The sequence below is a fragment of the Geotrypetes seraphini genome, chromosome 8 (assembly GCF_902459505.1).
Source record: "Geotrypetes seraphini chromosome 8, aGeoSer1.1, whole genome shotgun sequence".
Classification (NCBI taxonomy): Eukaryota; Metazoa; Chordata; class Amphibia; order Gymnophiona; family Dermophiidae; genus Geotrypetes; species Geotrypetes seraphini.
The window spans coordinates 158,189,084-158,201,201 of record NC_047091.1 but is presented as its reverse complement, the minus strand read 5'-3'; positions in this window follow the sequence as shown (position 1 = coordinate 158,201,201).

Genomic DNA, 12,118 nt, shown 5'->3' with positions numbered 1-12,118 from the left:
GGCCTAACATTGAATTTCTGAGCAAATTCTGATCACCACTGCTGAATATCAGACCCACATTTTTTTGATTGGCTTTCAAATGCAAGTCCTTCTTCAGATCAGAAACTAAGCAAATGATTGCAAATATCAGAACATATAAGAGAAACATATGACAGTCTCACAGGAAATGGTGGGAGTTTGGGTGGGTAAGAAAGAGGGGAGATGGGTGATCAGAGGGTGACAAAGCAACTTTTAAGAATTGATTACCTTTCCCATAGTAAAGTGAATACACTTCACCCTCTGTATTCGCGGAGATAGGGGGCCACAAATACAGAAAAACCACAAATAACTTTTCATATGTTATTCATGGTTTTTCTGTAAAAAGCCCCCCAAAATAATCTTACCTGTTCCTGTGAAGAAAGTGCCACGATGTTCTCTGTACAACGCTGGGAGAATCGATTTTCTCTGTGCATCGTTGGGAACAGCGACTTCCTGTGATGTAAATTTGGGGGTGGAGCCTGCGCACGAAAAAATGAAACTGCAAATACGAAGGGGGAAGTGTAATTAAAAAAGTGAGAACTGTGATTCTTGACAGATAAAGCAGTACTCCAACTCTTCCGTAAACATCTGAAAACCTGGTCATTCTCAAAAATGTAACTCTTCCTCCCTCTCTGATTATTCTAGTCCTCTAAATTTCCTCTTCATCCTTCCCTCCTCTGGAGTTCCTTTCTACCCTAACTCCTGTTAACCGTGTCGAGCTTTGCGACTGTAGAGATGATGCGATATACAAACCTAAGGTTTAGTTTAGTTTAGTTTAGTTTACTGACCCTTTCTAAGTGGCTTTTCCATAGGAAACTTCAGTCAATTTGTTAAAATATGGATAAGGATGCTAAACATTATTTTAAGAAGCTATGTGATATAGAGGCGTATTTTCAAAGCATGTAGACACACAAAGTTCCGTAGGTTATAGTTGTACTTTGTGTCTACATGTTTTGAAAACGAGCCCATAGCAAAACAAGAACAGTTAACATGAAGAAGGATGTAGCAAAGCTTGAAGAATGGTCTAAAATTTGGCAACTAAGATTTATTATTTATTTATTTCTAAAAATTTCTAAACCGCTTGAACCAATTCGGTTTCCATATAAAACATTCATAATATTTCATCAGGCACTACATTGCACATGTTATAAAAACGGTCACAGTCAAATATTGTATATTCCACTTAAAATCATCACTAAAAATGTCTATGCATTCAACAATGAGACATAACTCTGTAGATACAAGGATTCAAAACCCTTAAAAATGTCTTTACACTAATGCCAACTCATTCTTCAGTGCAAATACCCAAAAATGCATCAACAAATAATCGCACTTTCAACGTCTTTTTGAATTGCAGACTATCAGTACAAATCCTCAGGATTCCAGGGAGGGTATTCCAGAGCTTCACCCCAGCAATGGAGAGCACTGATGCTCTAAATCTTACATTTGGGCTGCAAAATTACGAAGGAACAGTACAGTGTAGGGGGTGAAGTGTTTCTATACTTTTGTGTACAAAAGTAAAGCGGGACTTGGGTGTGATAGTACGTGATGATCTTAAGATGGTGAAAGCTAGAAGGATGCTAGGATACATACAAGGGAGAGGTATGGCCAATAGGAAAAAGGAGGTATTGATGCCCTTGAATAAGACTTTGGTGAGACCTTATGTAGAATATTGTGTACAATTCTGGAGACCGCACCTTCAGAAAGATATATAGAGGATTGAATCAGCCTAGAAGAAGGCTACTAAAATGGTCTGTGGTCATCATCATAAGGCATATGGGGACAGACTTAAATATCTTAATACACTGTATATACTTAGCAGGAAAGGTGTGAGAGGGGAGAAATGATAGAGGTGTTTAAATACCTATGTGGATAAATGCGCATGAGGTGAATCTTTTGTCATTTGAAGTGAATCTCCAGAGTGAGAGGGCATGGGATGAAATTAAGAGGTAATAGGCTCAGGAATAATCTAAGGAAATACTTTTTTTTTTTTTTTTTTTACAGAAAGTATGGTAGGTGCATGGAATAGTCTCCAGGTAGAGCTGATGGAAACAAAGACCGTGCCTGATTTCAAGAAAGTGCGGGACAGGCAAGTGGGATCTCTTAGGGGGAGGAGGAGATAGTGGCTGCTGAGGATGGGCAGACTGGATGGGCCATTTGACCATTATCTGCTGTCTTTATTTATTTAAAAATGTATAGCCCTGTATATCCTGCAGTTCTAGGTGGGTAACAATGCAACATACATGCTAAAATAACAAACATGTACAATAATAAAGAACAGACAATTGACATTAAAAACTATTACAATCAAAACAACTCCAGGCAATAGAGTAAACTCACTCAAAAGACATATCAAGCATAAAATTAAACCACTGATTACGACAGGAACACTTGTTTGAAAAGCCTAGTTTCTATGTAATATGACTCCCATTAATCTGAATGAAAGCTACACAGCCGCAACTGGAGCAGCACCCCAGGGGTAAGAGTAAATACTTTTTGTGTCTAAGAGCTCTGGAAGGTACGTAAACTTGGAACCCCGTTCTGGTCTCTTTTGGGAGGACGGGCTAGCAAATCGAATAAATAAAATTAAAGGTGCCTATGCTTTGGTTGAGTGTATAGATGCCTGTAAGTTGGGCGACGTAAAGGGTGTTAATGGAGTGACAAAGTTAACACTAATCTAATCTAATCTAATCCTTAGGTTTGTATACTGCATCATCTCCACGTTCGTAGAGCTCGACGCGGTTTACAGTAGGAGAAATAGGAAGGAACTACAACAGAGGGTTAGAGGTAGAAGTGTGAAGAAAATGTAGAGGACTTGGGATGCCAAGATATAAGAGTTTCCTTGATTCCTAAGTTGGAGGGAGACTTACATTTTTTGAGAAAAGCCAGGTTTTCAGATGTTTGCGGAAAACTTGGAGAGAGCTCAAGTTCCGAAGAGGGGAGGTAAGGTTGTTCCAGAGCTCAGTGATTTTGAAGTGGAGGGAGGTCCCTAGCTTTCCTGTGTGGGAAATGCCTTTTAGCGAGGGGAAGGATAGTTTTAATTTGTGGGAGGATCTGGTGGTATTAGGGTTTGAGGAATTCCAAGAAAGAGGGATAAAGGGAGGGAGGATACCATATAGGATTTTGAAAGTTAAACAAGCGCATTTATAGTGGAACCTGGCGATTATCGGAAGCCAGTGGAGCTTGGCCAGGAGCGGGGAGACATGGTCAAATTTACTTTTAGCGAAGATGTGCTTGGCCGCGGCATTCTGAATCCGTTGGAGTCTGTGGAGGTTTTTCTTAGTTAGGCTTAAGTAGATAGAGTTGCAATAGTCTAATCTGGAGAGGATGATAGATTGGACAAGGAGGATAAAATGTTTTTGATGGAAGCAGGATCTAACTTTCCTCAGCATGTGAAGGCTGAAAAAGCATTTTTTTACTAAGGATTGGAGGTGGTCATTGAAGGACAATGTGGAATACCTCCTGTGTGCTCCAAAAATGATTTTTTTGTCGAGCCATAATGAATACTTTTCTGGGGCCATATCTCATGAATTTGGCCTTTTATGATGATGGTGGTGGTGCAGGGCCTGATGGTCCTTGCACTGACCGAGCATGGTTTTTCTTATATTCTTATGAGTATTTCCCACTCTCTGGCCTCCTGAGGTTATAACAAATTGGAGTGATTAAAGCCCCAATTAGATTCCACCTCTCTATACCTGAGGTTCCGCGTTACAATTTCATTAATAACTGTGAGAGTTAAAAGACATGTCATGAACGTTCAATTGCAAATCATTTAGAATGGTAGATTTGCACAGGCCAGAGCACCAACAGGGTTCCATCAACTGTCTCTCGGGGAGAGGGGGGACTGGGGGAGGGGGAGGTTCTTTCTGGTTCTTGGGTAGAGGTTGGGGAGAGGTGTTTTCTTCGGGGTTTCAGAAAATTGGTTAACACTGTTATTGATGGTACTAGGGTGACTTTTGTTCATGAGTTCTGCCGAATGGACTTTGTCCTTTCTAGATGTCTGTTCTATGGGTTGTAACTGCAGTGTTTAAATAAAGAATTACAAAAAAAAAAAAATATGGTAGATTAGCAGTCAATAGATTTTCATAGATAAATATTACAGTGTGGGTGACTCTTGAAAGCATGCAAGTTGTTTTTCCCGTGGCTGGCTCCCTGTTAGCTAAGAATGGAAGCTGAAGGGAGGGAATGTCAAGTAGGCTGCGAAAAGCTTAAGTATGACACTCCTTGAGTTGCTGTTGACAGGCTCACGCTGCTTGGCATGTACTTCCTCAATGATTTATTTCCTCTGGATGGTGTTAAGCCAATCGCTTCCTCAAACATGTCAGGATTGCTTTCTCAAGCATGTAACAGATTGCAAGGAAGTGCTTGGCAGAAGGGCATTCTGGTGCTCTCTCTCATTAACATGACAGAGGTTGACTTTCAGCAATGCAGCATGAAATGTTCTCTATACAGGAGTTCGGTAGCATTGGAAAATATAGACCACTAGACTATTGCTTAAGTTGTTTGGACAACTTCCTAAAAGAAAAGTCTAGAAGCTATTATTAAGATGGGCTTGAGGAAATCCTACTTATTCCTAGGATAAGCAGCATCAGATCGGTTTTACTCTTTGGGATCTTGCCAGGTAGTTGGACACTGTTGGAGATAGGATCCTAGGCTTGATGAATCTTTAGTCTGTCCCAGTATGGCAACGCTTATGTTCTTATGTTGCTAAGAACAATTTGACATTAGTTTTGATTGTGGCTAATGCCATAACAATTAGTCATACTAAATATTCAAGCACATAAATTGAAGCTCGTCATATAAGGTCCTATGCAGCTCATTCTATTCCAAGCATATCCTGTTCCCCCACACTACCACTAGAAAAACACAGTGCTGTATCTGGATGAAAGATGGTACTTTTTATCATAGGGATTGGGATGGGGGGGGAAGAGGAGCCATAGGGGGCCATAGCCTCCCCAAAAATTGGCAGCAGGATTTTTGAGGGATCCGTCCACACAGTGCTCCAGTCTTCTGAAGGCAAGCCTGCAATTTTCAGGCTGCCAGCAGTGTCAGTCAGCTGAACACACTGCCTTTAGCGACCTGGAAGCTTTGCCTCTGCGGGGACAAGAAGTTGACACTGAGGGAAAGCTTTCAAGGCTGCCAAAGGCCCTGACACTGCTGGTAGCTCAAAGATTGGAAGCAGCAGCCTGCTCTAGAGGAGAAAAGAGGTACCCATCCTACGGGGGAACTGGGGGAGCAATGTCACACGTGATTGGGGGGAGGGAGGGGTAAAGTAGGAAGCCAAATTGGGAGAGAGGAAAGAAAGAAGGAAGAATAAGTAAGTCTAGGGAAGGAAAGGGAAAAGAAGGGAGATAGACCACAGCGTAAGGGAGGAAAGGGAAGCAGAGGAGAGAGATTCCAAACCACAGGGGGAAAGGGAGAGATGGAAGGGAAGAAGACAGAGATGCCAAACCATGGTGTGGGGGTAGGGAAGAAAAGAAAAGGGAAGAGGTAAGAACAGAGAGATGTCAGACCATGGGGGAGGGGGAGAGAAGATAAATGCCAGAACATTGAGTGGGGGAAAAGATTGAAGGGAAGGAAACAGAGATGCCAGACTATGGGTTGGGAAAGATGGAAGGGAAGCCGACGAAGATAACAGACCTGGGTAAAGGAGAAAGATGCCAAACCATTGGTGGGGGGAGGAAGAAGGGAGGTAGAGATGGTAGAAAAAGATGCCAGACCATGGGATGGGGTGGGGTGGGGAAGAAAAGGAAAGGGAAGGAGAGGAGAGATATGCCAGAGCATGGGATGAGGGAGGAGGGGAAGATAAAGGAGAGATAAAAATGGAGAGAGGTGAAGCTGCAATGAATCATGTAAAAAAGAGAGGGGGCACAGACTGGATGAAAGGGGGAGAGGGTAGACAGTTTATGGAAGGGACATAGAAAGAGGGCAAATGCCATATGTAAGGTGCAGAGAAAGAGGGCATATGCTGAATGGAAGGGAGATAGAGAACAGACCCTGAATGGAAGAAAGAGAATGAGAAGATGAGGAAAGCAGAAATCAAAGATGATAAAGGTTAAAAAAAAATTTCTTTAGGATAAAGTATTGTAGCTGTGTTGATAAACATTTATACATAAAAAATTGAAATAAGGTGATCGTTCTATTGGACTAATTTTACTATATTTTTGACTAACTTTTGGAAACCAAAACTCCCTTCTGCAAGTCAGGATAGGATACCATAACTGCGGTATACTGTACTGATCTGAGAAAGAAGATTTTGGCCTAAGGTTTTACTAAAGTGCGCTAGCGTTTTTAGCAGGATATTACCACACGCTACGTGGCTAGAACTAACATCAGCTCAATGCTGGCGTTACCATCTAGCGCGCGGGGCAATGTAGTGCGCACTATTCTATGCGTTAATGCCCTAAAGGAGCTTTGTAAAAGGAACCCTATTATGGACTTGGGGAAATCTACTGCTTATTCCTAGGATAAGCAGCATCAAATTTGTTTTACTGCTTGGGATCTTGCCAGGTACTTGTGACCAGATGAGGAGAGTATGGCGTAGTGGTCAGAGCTACAGCCTCAGCACACTGAGGTTGTGGGTTCAAACCCCAGCACTGCTCCTTGTGACCCTGGGCAAGTCATTCAATCCTCCATTCCCACCCGGACAGATAGGAAAAATGCTTTAAGTACCTGTATGTGAAATGCTTTGAGTGTGGTTGTAAAACTACAAAAAGGTGGTATACAAGTCCCACTGTTGGAAGCAGGATACTGGGCTTCATGGACCTTCAGTCTGTACCAGTGTGGTAACTCTTATGTCCTTACTTAAAATAGTAAATAACATAAAACATATAATTGCAGAAGTACAGTATTCACATTATTCAGAAGTACGTAAGGATAGCCATACTGGGTCAGCCCAATGGTTCATCTAACCCAGTTTCCTGTTTCCACAGTGGCCAATCCCGGTCACAAATACCTGGCAGAAACCCAGATAGTAGCAACATTCCCAGGGCAAGAAGTGGCTTCCCCTATGTCTGTCTCAATAGCAGATTATGGACTTTTCCTCCAGAAACTTATCCAAACCTTTTTAAAACCCAGCCACGTTAACCGCTGTTACTACATCCTCTGGTAACCAGAGTGGGGGGGGGGGGGGGGATCACCAAATGCCTGGCATAAAAAAAGTCTGTTGAGCTATATTCTAAAAGAATTGCAGTCTTCTGATATTCTGATTTCATCTGTCAATGTGCTCCATTCAAAAGGTCCAGCTAGGATAAAAGACCATTACATGTCTCTGCCAATTAATATGATGTAGCACTGGGTAATTGCAAAAGCCCGGCACCTTCAGAACACAGAGTTCGTAGATGTTATTATATAAAAGGATGATTCACTGGAGAATATTTTGAAAATTGTGCATAATAATCTAAATAGAACACACCATGTATTGCAACCAATGCAGTGAAGAAAAAAATTGGACCGAAATGGTTAAACTGAGAGGCTCCAGTTAGCAGCTGAGCAGCAGAGTTCTCAGCTGATTGTAATGCCTTCAGCATAGATGAGGACAGGCCTAAAATAAAGAATTAAAATAATCTACTAATATCATGGGCGGTAAAACTGCCCTAAAATCTGCAGGTGCTAGAATAATTTTTAATTTCCTGCAGAGACGCAGCCCAAAATATGAAGTAGAAAACAGGTGCTTGAAAAAAAGACTTCGCTACTATTATGACCCACCAACGCATACACTAAGCCCTTCTTTTACAAAGGTGCGCTATGCTTTATAGCAGTGTTCTTCAACCACTGGTCCGTGGACCAGTGCCGGTCCACAGAAATTTCCTGCCGGTCCACAGGGCCAGCACGTGCATCAGGCCCAAAACAGTGTTCTTCAACCGCCGGTCCACGGTGCGATCGATGTGGCATTATCTTTGAACCAGCTCCCTCTTCCTCATTGATTCAGTGCACAAAGCCATGGACAGTGGCTCCTACGGGCATCCTGCGCCTGAACCGGAAGCCTTCTCTCTGACGTTGCAATGTCAGAGGGAAGGCTTCCAGATGAGGCACGGGACGTGCAAGGTGCAATTAGTACTATTACGGGGGCGGGGTCTGGGGTGGAGATTGGGTAGAGATTTGCGGGGTCTGGCCCACGACTTAGCCCCGTGTTCTTCAACCGCCGGTCCACGGACCGATGCCGGTCCACAGAATAATTCTTTTATTTCTGCTGGTCCATAGGTGTAAAAAGGTTGAAAAACACTGCTTTATAGCATGCACTAAATATTAACGCACGCTAAACGCTAACACGTGCGTGTTATCCTATGGACACATTAGCAGATAGCGCATGCTAAATCTGCGCTAAAACGCTTAGCGCGCCTTTGTAAAAGAGGGTGTAAAGGTGCGTTGGGAAAGGTAGGAGGCAAACCAGGAGAGGATAGAATCACGGAATCCAAACGAGGACAGCGTATCAAGGAGTAAGCTGTGATTTACAATATCAAAGGCAGCAGACAGGTCAAGAAGGATAAGGATAGAGCAAAGGCCCTTAGATCTGGCCATGAACAAATCACGGCAGTGAGGGCAGTCTCTGCGGAGTGTCGGGGGCGAAAACCAGATTGTAGAGGATCGAGAATTTGTCGAGTTGAAAGGAAGTCCAGGAAGTGAGGGAGAATAGCACGGTCGAGTATCTTGGATAGGAACGGAAGAAGGGAGACGGGGCGATAGCTGGATGGGCAGGAGGGGCCCAGCGATGTTTTTTTCGAGAAGCGGCTTAACCACCGCTGACATGGAAGAGTCTCTGGTTATTTTTAGCGCAACTTAACCGGTTATCTCCGCTGAAAATGACCAGTTAGTGCCGATTTCAAGAGCAGTTTGTGGGCATTCCAGGGGCAGAGTCAGGTTAAGTGCCAGTATTTAGAGCTTCACCGCATTTATAAACTGCTTAACTTGTGCCACATAAATAACATTCCCTTTCTTTAAGTGGTTTGGCTTATTTATGCACTTATTGGGATTTTTAAACTACCTTTATGAAGAGATTCACTCGAGGCAGTCAAAGGCTGATTACTGACTTAACCGGCTATGCGTTAACTGGCTCAAAACTCCCCTGGATATTCACTGCCAAAGCCTGGACAGGAATAACGCCGGCGGTGGACAGCAAAATGCTCTCTGCCACCAGTTCAGTATTAAGGGATGGTTCACAAAGAATGTGCATTAGTTGCTAACAGCGCACACTTGATCAGAAAGACAATCTGAGAGAGTGCACATTGGTAGCAAACAGTGCACACTCTCTGGTCAATATTCAAAATGATTTAACTGGTCAGAAACGGCTGCTGACTGGTTAAATTGCTTGTTCAGGCTATCTGCTAATTTTCAGGGGGGGGGGGAGCAGGGGGATGTGGACCACCCTGGGCACCATCTAGGCTGGGGCACTAGCACTAGAGAATGACACGGTGACAAAATTCATCATCGTTCCCGTCCCCGCGGATAACTGCGGGAAATAAACCCATGTCATTTTCTAGTGTCTATTCAAAGCAAAGCTTGCGGGTCAGTGGTTGTGGCCATTCATACTCTGATTCTTCCCTCTTTCCTTAAAGAATGACATGAAGATGGTTTCCCGCGGGGACGGGAATGGTGATGAATTTTGTCACCGTGTCATTCTCTAGCTAGCACCTCTCCTCCTCTCCCTCCACCCATCTCTTCAAATCTTCACCGGCAGCAAGAAGCATCTCCTACCTGCTGCTTGCACTGGCCTCAGTTCTCCTTCTGACGTCATTTCCTGGTTGCGGGACCAGGAAGTGACATCAGAGGAAGACCTGAGGCCAGTGGAAGCAGCAGGTAGGAGATGCTTCTTGCTGCCGGTGAAGATTTGAAGAGGTACTTGGGAGGTGCAGCGGGGAAGAGTGTGGGGAGAGCAAGCGGCGCAGCGATGCTGGGCGCCACCATCCCAGGCGTCTCCTTCCTTCGCTATGCCACTGGTTAGCATCCGAGTGAAAACTATTTTTATGGGCGCTGCAGGGTCAAAGTCAGCACTTGACCAGTTAAGTGCCGATATTAATTAGTTAGGTAGCCAGGCTAACTGTGTAAATGGGACCACATAAAACACAGTCTTGTCTTTATGCGGTCCCCCCTAGCCATATAAATTCTGAATTAACTGGCTATGTGTTAGCCGCAGGGGCAAAGCCACTGAAGGTCCTTGGGAATCCAGGCAGCAAGAACAACAAGAAACTTCTGTGCCGTGAGGAGGCTCAGAAAAAAAGCACGAGCACTTTAATGTGGAGAAAGAAAAACACCTTAGAAATGCCAATTAGCCCTACTGTTATGAACAAAGCTCAATTCAAACAGCAGGCCCCCAATTCATTCACAGGTTAAAAAAAAAACAAATGTTACAAGTTCAGTATCAAAAATCAAAATCAGCTTAATAGATCCTCCCAAACGACAGGAAAAAGTTCATATAGAGTTCCTCAAAAACAATAAACTTTTGGACCACACGTACCCAGCTTGCTGGCTCAAAACCTATGAGATAAAGGTAAATAAAAGATCCCAATAGACTCTCACAGTAGAGAATGACACGGGGAAAATTTTTTCCCCGTCCCCGCAGGAACTCAATTTCTCCATCCCGTCCCTGTGAGTTTTGTTGCTGTCCCTGTCCCATTCCTGTAAGCTCTGCCTTAACCGCACAAGCCCTGAGCACTTATGCAGATGAGGACAGAGCTTGCAGGAATGGGGCAGGGACAGGAAAAGAACTCACCAGGGTGGGATGGGAAAATGAGTTCCTGCGGGGACGGGGAAAAACTTGTCCCTGTGCCATTCTCTACTTGGGAGAACAGTATAGAAAACTGAATAAATAGTGTGAAAGGCTTCAGCCTCTGATAACCAGAGCTGATATTGTGACATCATAATGCCTCATTCCTCCAATGCCTAAGAGCCAACCTCATCAGTGATGTTACAATGGCTTCACTCAGTGGCGTACCTAGGGTATGTGGCACCCGGGGCCCATCATTTTTTGACACCCACCCCCCCATGTAAAAAAATATTTTTTGTAATGACCATGAAACAGAATAAATGGTCAGAATAGAAACAGGCAGTGAAAATTTTCTTTTATTGAACCTCATATATGTAACCATTATTCCAAACATACCATAACATAAATTATGTCTGAATTGTCATGACATCAGAAGTACATATGGAGTAGTTGCAGGTGATGCTTGGGACAGTTCTGATTGTGTTAGTTCGGTTTATATGTTTTTTGAATAGAAGGGTTTTTATTTCTTTTTTTAAGGTTTTGTAGTCTGTGGTCGAGGTCAATAGGTTGTAGAGTTGGGGGTCGAGTGTTAGGAGGTTGTCGAACTGTTTTTTTCTTTTGACGTTTTTGGTTGGAGGGTGTGTGAATGGTGTGTGAGTTCTCCTATGTCTGGTTGAGGTGGATTGAATTATTTAGCTGAAGAAATTAGTTACCCCCCCCCCATTCCACACACATTAATTCTCTTCCATGTTTGTTCCCATTATAAAAAACACTGATAAGTTCTCAGGAAAAAATACATTAAAATAAGAAGTGAAAACAAAGGCCCCTACAGATGAGAACATAACATAAGAATAGCCTAACTGGGTCAGACCATGGTCCATCATGCCCAGTAACCCATTCTCATGGAAGCCAATCCAGGTCACTAGTACCTGGTCAAAACCCAAAGAGTAGCAACATTCCATGCTACCGATCCAGGGCAAGCAGATGTTTCCCCCATGTCTTAATAACCAGACTATGGACTTTTCCTCCAGGAATTTGTCCAAACCTTTCTTAAAACCAGCTACGCTATCTGCTTTTACCATAACTTCTGGCCACTTCATTTTTAAGCTGAGATCTTTCCTTCCAAACAGAGACTTTGCTAGATGTCAAATACAGCACAAGGTAACTTCACACGGACTTAGCTGTGCAGGAAATGTGAATCTCCTCATACACCCACCATATAGTGCAAAAATGTGCAAAGGTCTGGTTTTTTCTTTTGATCACTACATAGACTAATGCCACACAAGCAGCGCTGTTACAAACATATTCTGTAGGTCAGTGCTAAGGTTAACAAAGTTTCCTTCCTTGGACCAGAAGGAGATACTGACAAACCACTGGAAGAGATCCCAAAACAACTAC